Source organism: Thunnus thynnus, chromosome 10 (genome assembly GCF_963924715.1).
Source record: "Thunnus thynnus chromosome 10, fThuThy2.1, whole genome shotgun sequence".
NCBI classification, from domain to species: domain Eukaryota; kingdom Metazoa; phylum Chordata; class Actinopteri; order Scombriformes; family Scombridae; genus Thunnus; species Thunnus thynnus.
In genome coordinates, this window is record NC_089526.1 from 33,141,465 (window position 1) to 33,161,236 (window position 19,772).

A 19,772-nucleotide genomic window follows, 5' to 3' on the forward strand; every position below is an offset into this window, starting at 1 on the left:
TTAATGTGTTGTCACAGGTTAAATTGTCAAAATTAGAAAAATAACAGCTTCAATCCCTGAGGAGTTACATTGGCTTTAGTGATGGTTGCGTCCACTAGTATGCAGTTACCTAACATTATAGTTCCTTCAAACAATGTAACGAAGCACAATACAAACTTTATAAAGTAACTAACCATCAAGGCTACACTACTAATAAAATATGAAGGTGCTTAGGTGACATTTACCCACCTGAAAGAATAAATGAAAATGAACAATTATTCTGATGGTCTTCAGTGGCTTTACTGATACTCTCTGGGTGTAACTGCCAACTGAAGAATGCAGCACAAGCCCAGAGCTTATATACCCACAGTTACTCTTGTGCTACTCAAATCAGAAATGCATAACATTGAACGGAGGGTATCTGTAAAGATACAAAGTAATGTGCATATACTGTATATAAAATAATATGTAAGTGGGCAAATACACATAAATACCCTATATGCCACACTAGCCTACAAGGTTTTATTTCTTGTGACCAGAAAATTTTTCTTAACCTTAGAAAGGGGTTCCTTATCAAGAAACATGAAACTTGCAAATGAGAAAACAGAATTTCGAGCCTTTTTCTATAAATTCTACTTCATGATAGAAAATGCTTTGATATCCATTTCTGTCAAATTGAGTGAAAAAACATTTATTTTAAAAAAGCCCTGTTTTTCATTTTGTTTTTCATTCTGATTTTCGTTTCAGAATAGGAAATCGATTGAGACGAAGGTACACAGATTCTTAACAGTGACAGACCACCTAAACTACATCACATGAACCATGCCAGCCCTGTATTCCAAGTTATGACAATCACAGAGACAGAGTGCATGGTTGACATCCTATATCAGTGTTCAGTGCCCGTACAGGAAGTAGTGTGCCCTTTATGTAGCAAAGTGGATGCTAAAGTGCATCACACACCAGCTAGGTCACAAAGTGCTAAATTGACGTGCATCAACTGACACCTGTAGTGCACACCAGACACGCCATGACACGTGGTTCAGTGGAGTGAATGTAATCAGATTGTTGCTTTTCAGAAGAGGTGACATGTTGATGCTGGGAAATAGGACACACACACGTTGTGACTTGAGGGTAAGAACTAGTAACATCTGCTGTATCAATTACCTGGTAATCTACTCTTATTCTTATTGCATACATTTTTGTCACTGTCATTCTTGACACTGACCAGATGGCGCCAAAATAAACATTTTCAAATCCTACACATAATGGCTTTTGAATTTTAAAGAGGACATATTCTACACATTCTCAGGTCTATATTTATATTCTGCGGCTCTACTGGAATATCTTTGTATGATTTACAGTTAAAAACTCCTTATTTATCTTATACTGGCCAGCCCCTCAGTTCAACCTCTGTATGAAACAGGCCGTTTTAGCTCCTGTCTCTTTAAGACCCCCCTCCCAATGAGCCTACTCTGTTCTGATTTGCCAGCTTCAGGAAGCTTCCCTTGGCAGGCTATGAAAAAACAGTTGTAGTAGGATTTCACTTCTTTTCTCATTCTTTAATCAAAATATAAATTTCTCAAATACATCTGTACATGTTCAAGCCTGAATCCAATCCGAAATATGCAAGTGGACAATGCAAACACAACTGGCACAACCTGGCACAACCTTAGCAAAAACCTGATCAACACAGGCTACAGAATGGATAGCCATTTGTGAGCATGCACAAACAATGTGACATCAGCTAAAGGGGGAAGTAGAGGTAACTTTGCAAATGAAGCATTCAGTGCAGGCTGAATCCTGGCTTTTGACTTTCAGGAAGCATTTTACATACCTTCAGTTTTTCACCTCATGTTTTGGAACTGTGACCATGTTTAACATCCAACATCATAACAGTATTAAATAACAGAAAATCAAGTACAGCTGGTGGCCTGGTCTGGGTAAAAAAGTCCAGGGCCATTTTTTTTTTCAGTCTGTCCCTGGTGTCTTCCCATATCACACTCAAAAATCCACCACACTCAGTATGCATACTGTCAGGTTTTTGAGTATATTGAATTTTGTCGCTTTTCTTGTGTAAACACACTGCACACTAAAAATCTGCTTAGAATTAGTGTGTAGCGTGGATTTGGGACACAGCTTTAGTTTTTAACCCAAACCACAATCTTTCCCTAACCTGCCCAACCTTTTTGTGCTTAAACTTAACCAAACGTTATCCATAGCAGTGGCACAGTGATTTCAAATAGTTTGGAAAGCGCTGATAAAAGATGTCGTCCTGTAAATACAGGCACAAGATCAGAGAATGCTCAAATGGGTTGCTCATAAAAATAATGATTTACAATGTGTTCTTTTGTTTAGTTTAATGGTCCAGTGGGTAGAATTTAGTGGCATCTAGTGGAACAGACTTGGCAGAAATGGAATATAATATTCATAAGTATGTTTTAATTAGTGTATAATCCCATGAAAATAAGAATTGTTGTATTTTTGTTACCTTAGAAAGAGCCCTTTATTGTCAGGGTTCTGACAATAACAATACTATTAATAATAATACAGTATATTGATTTGTGCTTGTGTGGAATCCTTTCATCAAGTTAAGAGCCTCCTAAAGACAACCACTGGAGTGCTGATCAATTCTACACTAAACATTTTGTCAATTAAACTGCATCATATCAGAGGTGGTCAGCACTGATCTGGTTTTTAATGAAAGGCCATTATTGTCTTGATACATGTTCAGTGCGTATATTGGACTAACCTGAATCACCTCTCATGTGCTCTCATTACCCGGTATGCTTTGTGTAGAGGATGAGGGGCTTTAATTATCCAGTGGTGGCACACATCAATCATGTGTCTGTAAGACCTTGTGAGCCACAAAAAGGCAGACGAGACGAAAATCTGTTTGACCTGTCCGGGACTAAATTAATTATCCAATTACTCCTTTCCAAGTGACTGTGCTGCCCAGATAACTTCAGAGCTATTTACAACTGACTGCCTCGCCAAGATAACAAAAGGGCCGGTTGCAGCACAATCACTTCACATGGTAAACGATCGGCCCAAAACTCCTGAGACGGCCAAAAACTCCCCAGACCTCCGAGAAGCCATCAGCATATTTTACTTTTCCTCTCAGAGAAACTGATGATAAGGTAATGAGCAAAAAGACACCTAAAAAAACCCCAAGAGAAACTGAAAATAAGACAAACCAAAGGTGATTTAACTCAAAAACAAAATTAACTTATTTCGTCACTCATTTACTCTCATTACTCACGTCCATCTTGAGCCTGGTTGTTTCATTACTAGTGCAGCCATCCATTTTGTTTTTATCTTGCCCAAAACCCAGGGGGAGGAGGAGGAGGAAGAGGAGGAGAGGGAGGAAGAGGGGGGAGGAAAAGTGTGGCAGCAGGAGTGCGTGCTGTTCGTGTCTAAAGCCCAATTACACCCTCCATCCACTCATCACCTTGGCGAGAGGAGGAGTAGCGATGTTTTAATCTGGGCTTTTCACTGTGGCCAAGGACAGTGGCCAGTGGGGAGATTAATCAAAGGTCTGTAACAATCTTGATGGATCAAAAGTGCTCCGCCAGATATCGCCACTCGGCACGGGACAATATGTTTCCCTGTGTTCTCCACGAGTAAGCATATTTCTCTCTAGAGAACAAGAAAGGAAAGAGTTCCATACATCTTTTCACTGCTTGGAAACAAGTGTCAAAGGCTGCCGTCTGTTATTTTTCTCTGAGCGCCGAGCCTCTCTCATTTCTCTTCATTTTCTGTCATATGTTAATGGGAATCCATGTCCTTGCTCCTGTGTCTTTAGTTCTTACCTTTTTTTTTTTTTTTTTAGCGAAAGGCTTACCTCAATTGGCATTTAAGTTGTAAAAGTTCCATAAAGAATCGCTAATAAATGAAAGCTAAAGACAGAATGATGAAAGAAAAACAACCAGCTAGCAGTAATCACATTTAAGCTGGACCTCTTGCGATCACATGGGAGGAAGAAAATTTGGCCTCAAAGGCAGTATGTGATTGCTTGACATGAAACTGGAAAGAGGGAGATGCAAGATCAATATGGCATGTCAGAGGCCTGACAAAGACACCCTAAGGCCCAATTCCACAGATGAGGGGTGGGAAGAGCATGGCAGCACAAAACAGCAGCTCAGCTCGCTTCATGTGTGGCAACATCAGAACCAATGTCAAACAGAGGTGGAGAGAGTTCAAACCCAGAAACACGATTATTGCTTTGAACCGCTGACCCCTCAATCGCACTACGGCACTGATGTGTATTCATGACTGTGAAGCAAAAAAAAGGCAAGGCCAGAATCCACACACACACATTATAGAGTAGTTAATCTACGCTTTGATGGGCTGACCCTTTCATAGTGCTGTGAGGCAGGGAAAAAAAGCAAAAGGAGTGTGACCCTGACCATAACCCTGACCTCTCCTTAGAGACCAGGAGCAGAGGAAGAGGAGGAGGAGGATCCATGCATAAAAAAACAACCTGAAGTGTTCACTGTCTCCCTCTCTGCCCTCCAGTGTTCACACAAGATCCTCTGAGTCAAAGCTGCCACCTGGAGACACAGCTAACCGGCCCACAGACCATATGTTTCATGGTGGCTTTACCTGTCCACATTGGGTTTTGTACATTTTGCTATTCCTACAGGACCATCATGGCTGAGTGTAAGCTCCAACACATTCTCTGACCAGTCCATCCAAACTTCACAGTGAATCCAAACAAAGTCATATGGAACATGGGTCATGGGAACATGTTTTGAGTAGAGGGTGCTGCCATCTTGCTGCTGCCCTCAAATATTCCACTGGCTTTGCACAAAGTTGCTACTAATGATAATGCCACATTATCTAAAGTGCTGCTGTCAGTTGAAAACTGCATTTGTTGAAGGATTATGTTCATGGAGATCCATACAGATAGTGCACAAATACTTACGGACACTTCACTAAATATTAACCATCAGGAAAGCTGTGACACAGGTCATGTTTTCTTAATGCAGAGCTGTTCAGCCATTAGATTTATCTAAAGGCTTTACTCATCTTAATGTAGATCAACTGTAGGCTATATTTGCACTTAAGTATCTTACTGTCTGTAAGAAAAACTAAATTGAATAAATTGGGTGCCCACGTAGCCAAATGGTTAAGATGTATATAACTGCAACATCCATGGTTTGGACCAGGGATCTTTGTGGAATGTCATCCCCTCTGTTTTTGCCCTCTTTTCCTGCCTGTCTCTATACCATCAGCTGTCCAATAAAGGAAAAAATACCCCCTGAAAAATCTTATTAAAAAGTAAATATCAGACTGAAGAAGTGATCAGAAACCTGAATAGACAGCTGGCTAATATTAAACTTATTCACCTTGATGTAAAGGAACCTGAAACAGTCACACTCCCACTGCTCGTGATAATTACATTCTTTATTCTTGGGACCACCTGACAGACTGGTGACTTGTCCTGGTCACAGTAGAAATCTAAGAATAAAAACTGTTTATAATTCACATTTAATTTTTGATTTTCTTCTGCATCATTTTCTCTTTTAAGTTTCCTCCTCTCTTCTCTTTGCCAGATATGAATGATTGTTGCACATGGTGCCTGATAAAAAGAAATGTATTTTCAAAAAAGGTTTCGACACCCTCTCTGTTTGAATTTACATTTTCTTAATTCCCATCACATACCAATCTTCTACATTTTTTAATTCCCATCATAACCTTCATCTATTTTCTTTTCCATTTTCTGTTTCTCCTGCTCGGAATAATAAATACTGTCAATTAATATTTGAGTATTCAGTGAAATAATCTTCCATACAAAACTATTTGGTCTTTTTTAGCATCCAAGCCAAGTCAGTTGACCCTTTCAGATCATAAATGCCATGGCCATGATTGACCACAAAAACAAAACTGCTGTCACATCTCCCTTATTTATATTATTTGTTTTGTCTTGAGAATATAGCATCCAAAACCTGGCTCTGTGCCCTTTACCAGGGAGATTATTTGACAACTTTTGCAGAAAAGTGTCTTGGCTCCAATTTGCAAATATAATAATATATTTTATTCAGAGTTTTACTGGTTTGCAGAAGCATGAGTCAAAGCCACTCATGTATCTTCTGCATGTGGATGACACTGGCTTAACAGGAGGACTGAGGAGAAATGAAGCAGAGGGAGAATGTGTATTAAAATGTTGGTTTGGGATCCTGTGTACCAACAGGAGATTTTCTTTTGACTGTGAAAAGACAGAGCAGCAAGTGCTATTCAGGCCAGCTGACGCATTCTGAATATTCAATAGGACTGATAATTCTGTATCCTGGCAAAGCCTGTTTCTCTTTTTATATTGTAGGTCCGTGACTCAAACCCCCACGCCACCCCCTGCCCCCACTGGCCCCATCTCTGCAGCCCGGCTGGTGTGGCTCTGAGTGAATTAATGAGTGAAAGCAGCTCCTGTAACGAGGATGCCAAACCATGTTAAGGCTGCAGCCCGATCCCGGTAAGCAGCGGTGAGGGCTGCAGTCTGCTTCAATGAGGAGCACTCAGAGTGGGGGAGCACGAGAAGGAGATGGGGAGGGGTGGGGAGTGGTTTGAAGGGGGTAAAGCTGATACCTGCATCTGCTGCAAACACCACCTGTGTGCAAAGTACAACAACAAAGGGTTCAGGAGAACACCAGAGAATGGCTCTGACCAACACTGAGCACTTCATTTACTGCGGAATAAGGAGCTCTGAAAGAAATCTGACTTGTCAAGATCTTGAAATGTTTTTTAAAGTTTAGTTTCTAGAAGTGGGGGTACATGGGGCAGTCAGCAGTGTTGTTGATTCTTCAACCAAAAACCAAACCCCTGAAACTATGTGAATGTTATTTTAATATATAGGATATATTATGGACAAAGCAGACCTGAGCACATATGTATTTGGGCTGCAACTAACAATATTTTGTTTCCCATTGATTAATCTGCCAATTATATTTTTGATTAATCAATAAACCATTTGGTCTAAAAACATCAGCATCCCATTAACCTAGAGCCCAGAGTGACATCATCAAGTGTGTTGCTTTGTTCAACCAACTGTCCAGAATCCAAAAATATTTGGTTTGGTAAGATAAGGAAAAGCAGCAAATTCTCACATTTGAGAAGCTGGAATCATCAAGTGTTTGGCATTTCTGCCTCGAAACTGACCTGAACGATTATCAAAACTGTTGCTGATTAATTTTCTGTCCATCAACTAATAGATTAATCGACTAATCTTTACAAATCTAATATATACAGTATATCTGCATAATTGAAAAAAAACCCCACTAAGAGTCAGTTGTAATACACTGTATATTGTAATATTACAAATAATTAATAACACTCGGTCAAATTTTAAAGCACATGCTTAAAATGGCCAAGGGTCAACATGCCTTATACTATAATGCTATTTAGACAATATTTATGTACATACATAATCATATATTTCAGCATGCTATATGTAAGATAGCATTTTAATTGTACGGCACAGTACAGTACTACTGATGCACATATTTCTCAGAGGCACTTTACATTATGTACATTCTACATACAGTACCTCTAAGTTTTTAATCCTTTACAGTGTTTCCCAATAATTACCTACACTGTGGCAGCCTGCCACAGTCTAATTTTTCCTACCACTTTCATAATGAACCAAAAATATTTTGACACTTCTCATAATAACATAAAGGAACATTGTGTTTTGTGCCATTGCTTCAGCAATGATGAAGCTTGTGGTGATTGTCATTTTGTCGACTTTGTCTGAAGGTGAGTTGTTCATGTGAAATGATTCAGGTGTGTTTTCACTCAGCTGCTAACACTGGAGCCCTGCTGTGGCTGCATGCAGGTTAAATATGGGCAGCTTTAGCTACTAGCAGCCACTACTTCCTATAGGCATGCTAAGCTAACCATCATGGCTCCAAATTAACACAAAGCTGCAACTTCAGTATGTCATTTTCACTAATAAGGAGTGGAATTACTGAAAGTTAGAACAGCAAGTTTTTCTCAGTGCTGGCATTACAATTATTTTATTCAATCTGGGGGAAAAAACGGTTGAAAAAAATGGTTCAATATTGTCTGTTTTCAAGTGGTTGGTTTGCAACACAGGACCAACTATAAATGTTGAAGTCTTGTCTTAATGTTATCTAAGAGTAAAACTAGCGGTATTGGAAACAAATGGATCATTACCGGTGCTCAGGTGATGAGTGACAGCATGCTCAGTGACACCCTGGAAGTCTCAGTAAATGCAATTAAACAGTCCTTTATTAAATTTTAGCTCAACTGATATCTCTGAGCACAGTTGCACTAAATATTAAACCTGCATTCACTGATGTTTTGTCCTCCTGTGAAACAAGCAGAAACAAGTAATGAACACAACACAATGTCAGAAAAGTAGTTAGAGTTGGTTATAATCAATGTGATGTTTTCAAATGTCGCATTTTGTCCAAATCCAAATATATGTTGGCATTTTTCCGTAAAAAATTATTTGGTTATCAAAATAGTTGCTGATTGATTTTCTTTAAAATGACAAATCGATTAATCATTGCAGCTTGAATCCCCCCCGTTTTCAGCAGAAATAACAAGTGAACACAAAACAATGTCAGAAAATAGTTAAAATAGTTGGTTATATTTGCTGTGTCATCAGCATTCATATCTATACAACCAGTGTGTTTATGATTGAATTGTTTACTCGAGCACAAAATTGTTTACAAGAGCACAAAGTTCTTCATAGATCCAGCCTCTTAATTTTGCTCTGAAAGTGCAAACGAAGAGAAATGTCCTCACTCTTCCTAGTAATGTTTTTGCCAGCGTTACAGGTTGTGTTTCTCCAAAAGTTGATTCTGGTTCAACTTTCTCGCTGCGGCTCCCAACCCTGCAGCCTAAACGCACAACCCATTTGCTTCGGGCTGGGAGGCTGGTGCTGCATGCACACTGAAATCATGACGGGAAAAAGAAAAGGAAAAAGTCATTTTCTCTCAATTAAAAACGTAGTCTCCTTGAAGCTTCTGACAAACTGCCAAAAACGAACCAACGAGATACAGCAGCCAAACAAGCGTTTTAAGCTGTCCTGTATTTTGAAAGTCAATAAAATTCAGTAAATACTGAAGCTATCCATTTCATTATGTTATATTCATGTAATAAATATACAAATGTCATTTAGATGGTAATCTGCATGAGAAATTAAGAAAAAGGAAAAAAATCGGTTATAATAATCACCCACTTATAGTGATCAATTTGACCCGGATGGATGTGATCACTATAAGCGGTTTCCACTGTGCTTGAATAAAAACACTGTCCCTGTCTGTCTTATCTTTCTTAATTACCTACTTTACTTAACTACTACTTACTGTACTGTCTGGTCTTTTAGGGGGGGATATTATAAATTAGAGGTTGACTGATAATGGATTTTTAAAGGCTGATATAATAACAATAGTTTTGAGCAGGAAGAAGCTGATAGCCGATTAATTGGATGATATCAACCCTCAGAATAGGATTAGAATTGATTTATATTTAAATACAATTAAATAGTGTTTCTAGAGCTGCTACAGTAATATTTACAACAGCAAAGTCACTATATAAACTCAATAATATCTCACTGGAAAGAAATCTAAAATGTCAGTAAAATCAAATACTGAGTGAAGTTTAGAAAGAATGAAGAACACAAACATCAGTCAGTATCAGTCCTCCTGTCCTCCTCTCTCTGCAGCTGGTTGGAGGGGATGGTTTGGGAGGGGGGCTGCCATCTCAGCCGGTGGCTAAGTTTTCAAGAATTTGCCAAATTTGAACATTTGTGGCAAAGATAAACAGTTAGACTACATACAGACAGCTTTAGTTTTAGCTTGTTTGTAACAATCCATTATTAACTTGACAAGCACGCTGTGGTTGTGTAAAACATGATTAATGAGTAATCTTTCAGTTATCGTAACTTCACCTGGTGCACTGTGTCCACCGTGGCCTCTCTGCTCTGCTGTTCAGTCAGTGTGTGTGTATGTGAAACACAGAGAGTGGAGGAGAGGACAGAGTAGCAGTGCAACCATAAATGACAGCAAAACGTGGTAGAGACTCTCAGCATATTTTTTTCTGTTCATTCAGTTTAGGCGCTGTGAAAAAACCCTTGGGTGCTGCACCTGAGTCTTATGATGACAGGGAAAACCCTGACCTTGACTTCATGTATGGAGCCTCCATGCAAAACAGTGATGTATGTCCCTGCGTGACCGGTGAAGGCTGCGCAGCCATTGGCCACTATCGGAGCCAAGTTCTACCGATTCCAATAGTTTGTAAAACGTCCTATTGGCACCTCTATTATAAATACACATTGTCAACTCTAAGACAGAAAATAGAGGATTTATTTCCAGTAGAACATGTGGAGTCGGAACAGTAGTTTTTCTAAAAAATGAATGTCTGTAGAACTTAACTTATCTTAACATCATTTGTGTCTAATTGCAGAACATAAAGTCCTCTTCAGGCAATTAAAACCCCCACATTTCCGGACACCATACTGAGGACATGACTGCAGTGTCCTTATTAGTAGCCACAGGATCTCCTTGATCTCCACATCAAAACTCTTCTGATCCTTTTAAATATTAATAAAATTCTCAAAATGCAGCTGTATCAAATACTGCTTTTCAAGTCTGTACCTGTTTCTCCAAGTTTCATGTTTCCACTCTCGCTGTTTTGTATAATGTGTCTCTCCAGGAGCCAGACATCCTCAGTTTACAGAACTGATTTAGGGGAGATTTGAGGATGTTTCAGGGAGATTTGCGCTCCTGACACTGTGAGCTTACAGAGACAACTGCCACAAAACACCAAAAGAGACAGAAGGAATTCTTTGTGTAGGTAAACAAAACAATGCTGTGTGCTTCTTTTGTCCTAGCTGCCTGGGATTGCAGAAGTTTGAGCTCATTTTTCAGGAGATATTTTAGAAGATTGTGATATCTGAGAAGTATTGTGGGTGATTTTTAATTCACCATTTAAATGACATGGTTGTGTGGGTAGGTAGGTTATATGTACTCAGCACAGTTTACACACTTTCATCAAACTGCATTACTCCAGTATCAAACCTACGCATTAAGTTCACTAGAGAACAGGAAGAGGATGGTGAGCTGCTGTTTCTAGACACCTGTGTACAGTGAAACCACTCACATAGACCGAAATCTTAATTTGAACTCAAACTCTCACTGATAACATTAAAGATGAGTAGTGAGAAGCATCTCACACAGAGCATAACATCTTAACAGACTTTGAGGGAGGTGTAGTAGGTCCGGGGGGCAGGTACGAGTGGGTGATGAGAACCCATCCAGTCTTAAGACCAGAAAAGTTGCTTATAAATCAGTGGGGACCACCAGAGCATCCCAGTGGGACTACCTCACGTGGCTGGACTATCAGAAATTCTAGCCAGAGTCCTCAATTCACAACAATCCATTCAACATTCAACTCTGTTAAAGATATTGAACTTAAGGGTGTGTTTTATTGCTCATGAATTCAATTTTAACATTCACTGTGTGTGTGTGTGTGTCTGTGTGTGTGTGTGTGTTTCATGTGTTATTTTTTATATTTGATGAGCAATACTTTTCAAATCTATCTCTTCATATTACATAGCTTCTTTCATTCAGTGTTTCTCGTCATACATCTGGCCACTGTAGCCACAGGATGACCCTGGGGCCTGTGACTATGATCAATGCATGCAAATTTAAATCAGCTGGCAGTTTCCTGCTGACTTTCTAAGTGCATCTTAGCCTCTTATATGCTTACTAAGCTCCAGTGAATGCACGCACCCCTGCGTCTTTCACCCATAATCCAATCAAAGGTACCAAAGGCACAAGGTGATTCATTCCTCCCCAGTGAGGTCGGAGCTGCCAGCAGTAATAATTACTGGTGCAGCTAGAGTGTGATGGTCTGAGACTCCCTCCATCAAACATGGCTGCCATCTGGACTGCTGATCTGTAAAGTGCAGAAATATTCTGATGTGAGGAACTGTTTTTGTCTAGTGATCACATTGCTCTTATTAAATACATGTCAGTTTTGCACTTCTCTATAGTCAGCTCCTATAAGGACTCAACTTACAGCCAGTTCATGGAAGCTGTCACTTTTGCGGTTCTAAAGCACTTTGCAGTTGTTTCCAGAGAAAAATCCACTGGTGCACAGAAAGTAATTAGTTTTACATTCCTAGTTTTCTTTTGAAATTAATAGAAGAACTGAGTAGTTAGGATGAGCAGCAGCAGCCACCATGAATGAACACTTCATCAGACTTCAGGATGTCAGGAATGTATTGACTGACATTTGATTTGTGGTAAGTGTTAAGAACTCTCACTTTCACATAAGAGATATGACATAAGACACTTTTGGTGTGGCAGTCCTCAGAATACAGCAGCACTAAGAACACTTCTGTGTGAACAGTGAGGTAACGTGATTTGTGATTTTAGCCTATAAAAATGGAATTGACACGACACCACTTAGCCATGATAAACTTCACATATCATCCAGCAACTTTGTCCACCTAAAATATAATTGATATCTAGTAATATAAAATAATTTTGGGCAAAATGCTGAATAGTTTTGGAGGTCAATATGAAATGTGTTTTTTTAAAGATATTGAATATACTATATGAATGGATATAATACTATATATTGACTCTGTGCAGCTTCATCTGTTACAGCCTTAAAGTCACAGCTCTTTCCAAACTGCTCTTTGTGTGCTTGTCTAACTCTCCTGCTGTTAGGTCATTGCCTTTGTGAAATATGCCAACGTCTCACCACTGGGACGAGGGAGCTACATTGTACACAAGCACATTTTCAGCCTCATTGCCCTGTACTGTTCCAAGCAAAGGGAACATATGTGTGCAATGAGTATCTGGTGTGAGCAAGACTCCGAGCATGTGGGCTGAATATCAAACGTGTGTGTGTGTGTGTGTGTAGGTGTGTGTGTGCTGTAAAATGAGGAGGGGAGGAGGAAAGAGATAGTTAAATGATAGGGAATGGGGGCGAAGAAGCAGGACAAGGTGTTTTGCGGAATGAAACAGGGTGTTGTTGTACAGGAGAGCAGAAGCCTGAGTGTGTTCCTGTGTGTGTGAGAGCGCAAGGTTGAACAGATGTAATCGGCGTGTGGATGCAGAGGTAATAACTCCACAGGGGAAAGCCACAGAAGTGAATCTATCTCTGTCATGAAGACGTGGAGCAATCAGGAAAAACCCCAGCCAGCAGATAAATAAGCGGGAGTTTACAGTTCAGGCACTGCACATTTCAGGAAGTGGATCACCTGCGTGGGATTAACAGCCAGGGCTGACCACAGTCACATTATTACACTGGGTATTGTTTCCAAATATGGCGAGGATGTACAATATGTTACAAAGAGATACAACTCTCTAAAAGTCAAAATATAATGAATAAACATCTAATCTGTTGTTTGATGTGGGTCCCATGTGGCTTTAACATACATGAGTAACTAGTACAATGGGCCATGACATTGGTCCGTCCCACATGGGCTGACTGTACGACTTTTTTTTCAGAAAACTCAGAATTCTGAGAATAAAGTCAGAATTTTGACTTTAAACTCAGAATTCTGACTTTAATCGGAGAACTCAAATAAATTTCACGTGGCCCTAATCCTCTTCTGTACATTTCACTTTGACTGGCCAACTATATTTATTTGAGCCAGAGTACACAAAGAAGGGCTAAAACAAATGAAAGAAGAAAAATGAAGAATTCAGGCTGAAAGGCAGCAGGACCGTCAGGAAAGTCAACGTACAGTAACAGTTGCCTAAGAGAAACTGCTGGTGTTCCTGCACTCACTGCTCTCCTCTTCTGACAAGTAAAGAGGAAAACTTTTTCTGTAGAGTGGGACCTGTTTCTGCCAGACTTGCATAATCTAGAAGTGTCCATGGATGAGGGTAATCCCACATGGATTTACAGCATTTATCAACATTGTTGTCCTGGAGAGTGTTTCACCTCCACAAAATCAACTGGACGTGACGCCGGCTGGACCAAATGCTCAGCTCCACATGGTAAGAAAAATGTGATTTCAATACGTAACTGTGTGAGGAATTACAGGATGTAAGTCTCTATAGTCCAGCAGTAGTCCATGAAAACTGTACAGTTTGTATCTTGTCATTTTATCATAGTAACTTGGAAACTTGCAGGCATGAACATTAAGTTACTACTTCTCTAGCAGGAACAGATGATGATCCTCAGCCTCTCACATACACTCACCAACATGCAAGATGTCCTGGATATAGATCTCTATGCAGTTAGCTATAATGACTGCTACAGACAGCTAGTTCCTGTGTTACTTTTGTTCAAACTCACAAACTTTTGAAGCAATTCATGTAAAAATCATGTTCATTTGGAAAGATGTAAGAATCTAAGCAGCTTGTCCTGATGATTGTCATTTTGTGCGATAAACATCTTTTTGTGGGTTACCCTGAATCTTTATAACAGAGCTGGAGAGAGCAAAATTAGCATGACATGTAGAGCCACAATGGCTGCATTTAAGGGAAATACATCAGGTTTATACAGATGCGTGACAAATTAAAGGATAAACTAGTACAGGCCTGAATGCTTGACCCCTCCAGTGAGGGGATCTGGGGGCATTTTGCTGGCATGGTTTGGGTCCATTTGTCCCCTTAGAGGGAAGGGTCACTGCAAATCAATACAAAGTTGTTCTGAGTCAACACCTTTATCCTGTGATGAAACATTTCTATCCTGATGAGAGTGGTTTCTTCCAGGATGACAATGCGCAAATTCACAGGGCATGAAGGGTCACTGAATGATTTGAGACCATGTCTTTTTAAAGGGCATATGAATCGATTATATCATTTTCTAAGTTACATTATTTCTGACTGACTTCCAGTGTCCCTGCCTTCATTAGCCTAAAGTATAGCCTTTACTGGCCTTACCTTGGGCAGCAGATGAGCCCTTTGGAATAGGTCAGAAAGTCTAAATAATACAACATAAGGGTACTGTTTCAAAATTAAAGAATACATTTATTAATCAGAGCACTCACATAATAACCTACCACTAGCAAAGCACTAAATATTTTTTGAATTTATGGACGATACTCTGTCAAAATCAGCCTGAGGGAGACACGTAGAAACAGCTGTTTGAGGCTTACAGCTCTCTCTCTCTGGCCAATAATTTTGTTGTTTTTGCTATTTTTCTATATATACATAAAGCTTAGACAGAGGGGGGCAAAAACTACAATTGAGTGGCCCATCACACACTCACCTGGGAGCTCTAGGTTACAAATCCTATACACAGGCAAATCTTTGCCTTTTCATAACCTAAAATTAAGGTCTTAGAATAAAATATCATAGCGTACTTGATAGAAGAGATGTCCTACCAGCATTTGTGGTCAACTACCGCCTGCAGCACATAAGACGGCCATCCTTTATGGTTCACAAGGTCTTTGTACCCGTTTTAGGGAGAAAGGATTGGAATATGCCACCCGTCTAGCAGTCCCATAATCTGAGGGATGTGATGCGCTGCCTCAAACCTTCTGGCAATCTCCATCACCTCCTCATCAGTTGGTACATGGATCAGTTGTTTAACTGGCCCGTTCACCATGCCCTTGCAAAACATGTACAGCCTACACGTTTTTTGATGGTGCTCTTGTGGATGCCAAATTGATTTGAGACCACCCAGTACTCTGCACAGCTCCCTTGTGGCTCCGCTTGTAGAGTACTATCGCGATTCGCATGATAGTTGGAATTGGAGTTCTTACCTCCTCCATTGACGTGCATAATTTCATGAATGACTGTCACGTCGTTCGGAAATTGTGCCTCCATTCCTGATCAGTAAACTCTGTAAGAACAACCCCCTCCCACCAGTCCTTGCTTTGGACTTTCATCCACTGGCTCCTGGTCTTTGGCTGAAGAAGGGGCAGTAAGTTTACTGTTCTTGTTGAGCTGTCACTCTCCCCCTGTTTAAATATTGCAGGAGAAGTATGTGCTGCTGAGATTGCTGCTTAATTATAAAGAACAGCAGAAATGCAAATATTGTTCCCAGGACACAATGTGGTTGCATCTTGAAAATTGTTTCTTCTTTTGTTATTTTTCCGGCAGATTAGACGCTTCACAGCGGGCAGAACCACTTGGATGGATTAGTGTCCATGTGAACAGTTAAGTTGGAATCTCTAATCAGAATGATTTCAATTGGGTTGAGGAAAAATTGCCCATGTAACCACAGCCAATGGGACACATGTTCTGGTCATGCACTCATTAAACAATTTCTGGACCTCAATATTTCAAGTGTACTCATATATCTGCAACAAAACAGTAGATCCTAATCTATATTTGTCCATATTTGGTGTAACTTCAACAGAACATAGTATCACTTCATACAAGTCAAATGCTGTAGCATTTATTTCACTGTTAGCGTGACAATTAGTCCTAATAAGATGGAAGGCTGTCTGTCCCCCATTTTTTATATAATGGATCAAGTAAGCATGATGTGTCTTCAAATGGAGTAGCTGAGATCCATTCTGAATGGATTACTTAAAAGGTATAAAAGAACCTGGTTTCCCTTTATTATGAAAACCTATCCTTTCCAGCAATTTTATACACAAGTTGTCCTGACCTGATTCTAATCTTTCAATTTCATTTCTCTTTTTTTCTTGAGTGTAAATAACTTACATTCCTTTCATGTGCTGTACAGTTGTTGCTGTTGCCTTACATTTTTTCCCTCCCTATTTTTCTTTTTCTGTTTTCCCACGATACACTCACACCTATGTATTTATATTTTGTTTTGTCTTTTTTAAAATCTTTTTATCTGGTATTGTTGCTGTTGATGCTGTCATACTTTCTTTCTTTATATTATTTATACACATCTTTATATTATTTATATGGAGAAAATGAATAAATAAAGTGATTTAAAAAAACAGAAAATGTATGGATGTGTGTGTGCCTCCTGATGATTTGCGAGTGGAATAGCCCCAAAGGGAGCTTCAGGTTAGGCCAAACGCACCAGAATTCATTTGAACCAAAACCAAACAGTTTAGGTGTTTAAGCTCTCTCATAGTGCTCTGATTTGGCCAAGGTGAGCTCATATGAAAACTGAACACATAGGTTCTACTTGCTCTCCATTTTTAAGCAATCTTGACTCAAAGTAAGAACAAAGAGTGAGACAACACGCCAACCAATCATTACTATACGTGTCCATATGTCTAGCGTGTGTGGCCCACGTGGTCATATGGACTGTCTGGTACACTTGCTTTTTCTTAAAGCGGACATATTATTCTTTTCCTTATTTTCAGACATATATATAATGTCACAATGTTGGATGTTCATGTTAAAAGTGGCCGATGTGTCAAATAATGAAGTAAACGTATGTAGAAGTAATCTCTGCGCGCAAAAAGCAGCAGCTTCAGACTCCTCTGAATGGTCGGTTTCCAACGTTTTTTTCTACTTTCAGCCCGAGCTGGAGATGGTCTAGGAGATGAAAACCACTGACATAGTCCAGGTCTGTGTCCAAATGCTTAGCTGATGGCACACCAGAGTGCTGTCTCTCCAATAATGGCCCCTATGTGCTGGTCCAGCTCAGATAACTCTTACTGTTTGGCAATATTTTTTTGGCCTCAGACTTAAAATCAAACCTTTTTTCTTTACTTCATCAGCTGCGTTCAGCATTCACTGAATGAGTAATAGCATCCCCTGCATTTTTTTTCTGTTATTTTATATCCACTACTGATGCCATTACATATGACAGCTCATTTGGTGTTCACTTCCTGCAGCGGCACCTCCACTTCAGAACTATTGAGGGTTTTTTACATTTGGAGTCCAGTGCTCCACCCTCTTTACACTTTAATTTGGGCATTCTTGATTTCTCTCAACTTTTCTTTTCAATTTCTGTGTGTGGTTTCTGTGTGTGCGCACGACCCTGCAGTCTCATGCCCTTTTATGGGGATTGGTGGGGCGTTTCCCAGTGCTTATTAGGATCACCTGGCATGCGCTTTCAACTTACTAGGAAAATTGGATTCATCATTATAAGAACACACGCGCAAATGATTCTACATTTTAAGAAAACATCATGAATCTGCCGTAGACTTTTCTTAGAACAAATTTAAGAAAAAACGTAGGAAGATATTGGTGAATGACGCCCAATGTTAGTAAGCACGTGTCAGAGATGGGGACTTGTCCTCAAAAGACTTGAGATTCGACTTGGACACAAAATTTGGGACTTGTGGACAATCTTTATTGTATTTTATTTTTTGGCACATTAACATTAAGGAAAGGTCTGACGAGCTGAATGTCATTCCCTCCCTCATCCACCATTACCGATCTGGTGCACGTGACCACAGATGTCTGTAAGCTGCTGCAACAACAGCATGGCAAGCACACCTGCGGCCAGTATCCAAAAAGAACTTTTTGACTCTCCTGCCAAGGGGACTGGCAGATGAAAACATTCACCAGCCATGCATGTTTTTTACTGCCCAAAATAATGAATTACCTTTTTGTGTCATATATACATTTGTTTCAGTACATAATGGACTTCACTATATCGACTTTATGTCACTCATTTCAATTGACATGATTACTAATACTGTGGTAATGTTGCAGTGGCAGTGACGGGGGGGGGGGGGGGGGGGGGAGGGGATGAAATAATTTATAGTAGCTGCAGTGCGCAACAACAACTATCAGGTGGCAGATGTGAGCAGTCCAGATGCAGTGTCTGTCTGTCTCTCTGTAGGATAGTCAATACTAAATGGCGTTCATGCTCGGCAAGCAGACGCAACAGGGGAATATAGTATAATGTCACAATGAACATTTGTGTTATTATATTTTAACCAATCCACCCATCAACAGTTTAGACCTCAATATATGAAACATGAAAATTTGTCCCCCTCCCAATATTTGTTTTTGACTGGACATCAGATTCCTGCAGAGGCTGAAAGAAAGCTTATTTGTTCTCCTCAATATTCAGAGTTAAACTGATTCCAAAATGCACTGGATGTTTATCATTCACAGAAAAGCTGCTGTGTCTCATTTGTGTTCATGGTCAGTAACAGGGAAAAGCAGCTGTGAGCGTGGTGCTAAAGCTCTGGTTGCATCCTCTAGGTCCTGTGGGCTGCCATTGCTTCAGCCCCAAATGTTTTGAGCATAGCCCCACATATTTCTTCTCAAAACTGGTATTTTAATGTAACTGAGCAGAACTTAATGTGCAGTGTTGAAGGGAGGGAGAGAATTATGGTGTTGCACATAACAAGATGCATACAGGCCGTGGATGTATTATAAGAACAGTCAAGTTATTTTTACAGTGCGCGGAGCGGTTTCTGCAGCAGTCTCCAGTGTTTATAACGATAAGTGCGTCTTTAAATTGAGAGTGATGTGCACAAATACGCATGACAGACTACAGCCACAACTTCATTAACACCAGATCGGTCAGGATCTGGCGGTAATTAATGATCTGTGTTCTGCTACACAGGTCAGCTGTTACACACAGATTCCAGCTTTATACAGTGGAATCGTTTGTAATAAAGCAGCCCTTATGGATAAATTCTGAACTCCATCAGAACCGTAAGGACATTTTTATTTTAAGTAGCTAAAAGTCAAAGATAAGCCTACCGCCTCATACCCACTTGGTTGTGTATTTAATAACGTTAAAATGTAAAAAAAATAAAAATTGATGACATTTACATTAATTAGCCTAACCCTTTTATGTTATGTTTTCAAACATAACAAAACAGAATAAATAAGCAATAAATATCAAAATCTCCATATTAAAAACTATTTAATATGCAGGTAGTCACAGCGGACATGACAACTCATGGTTCCGGGTTGACATAGTAACACAACACGCTTTCTGGCTTAAGAATTTTACAG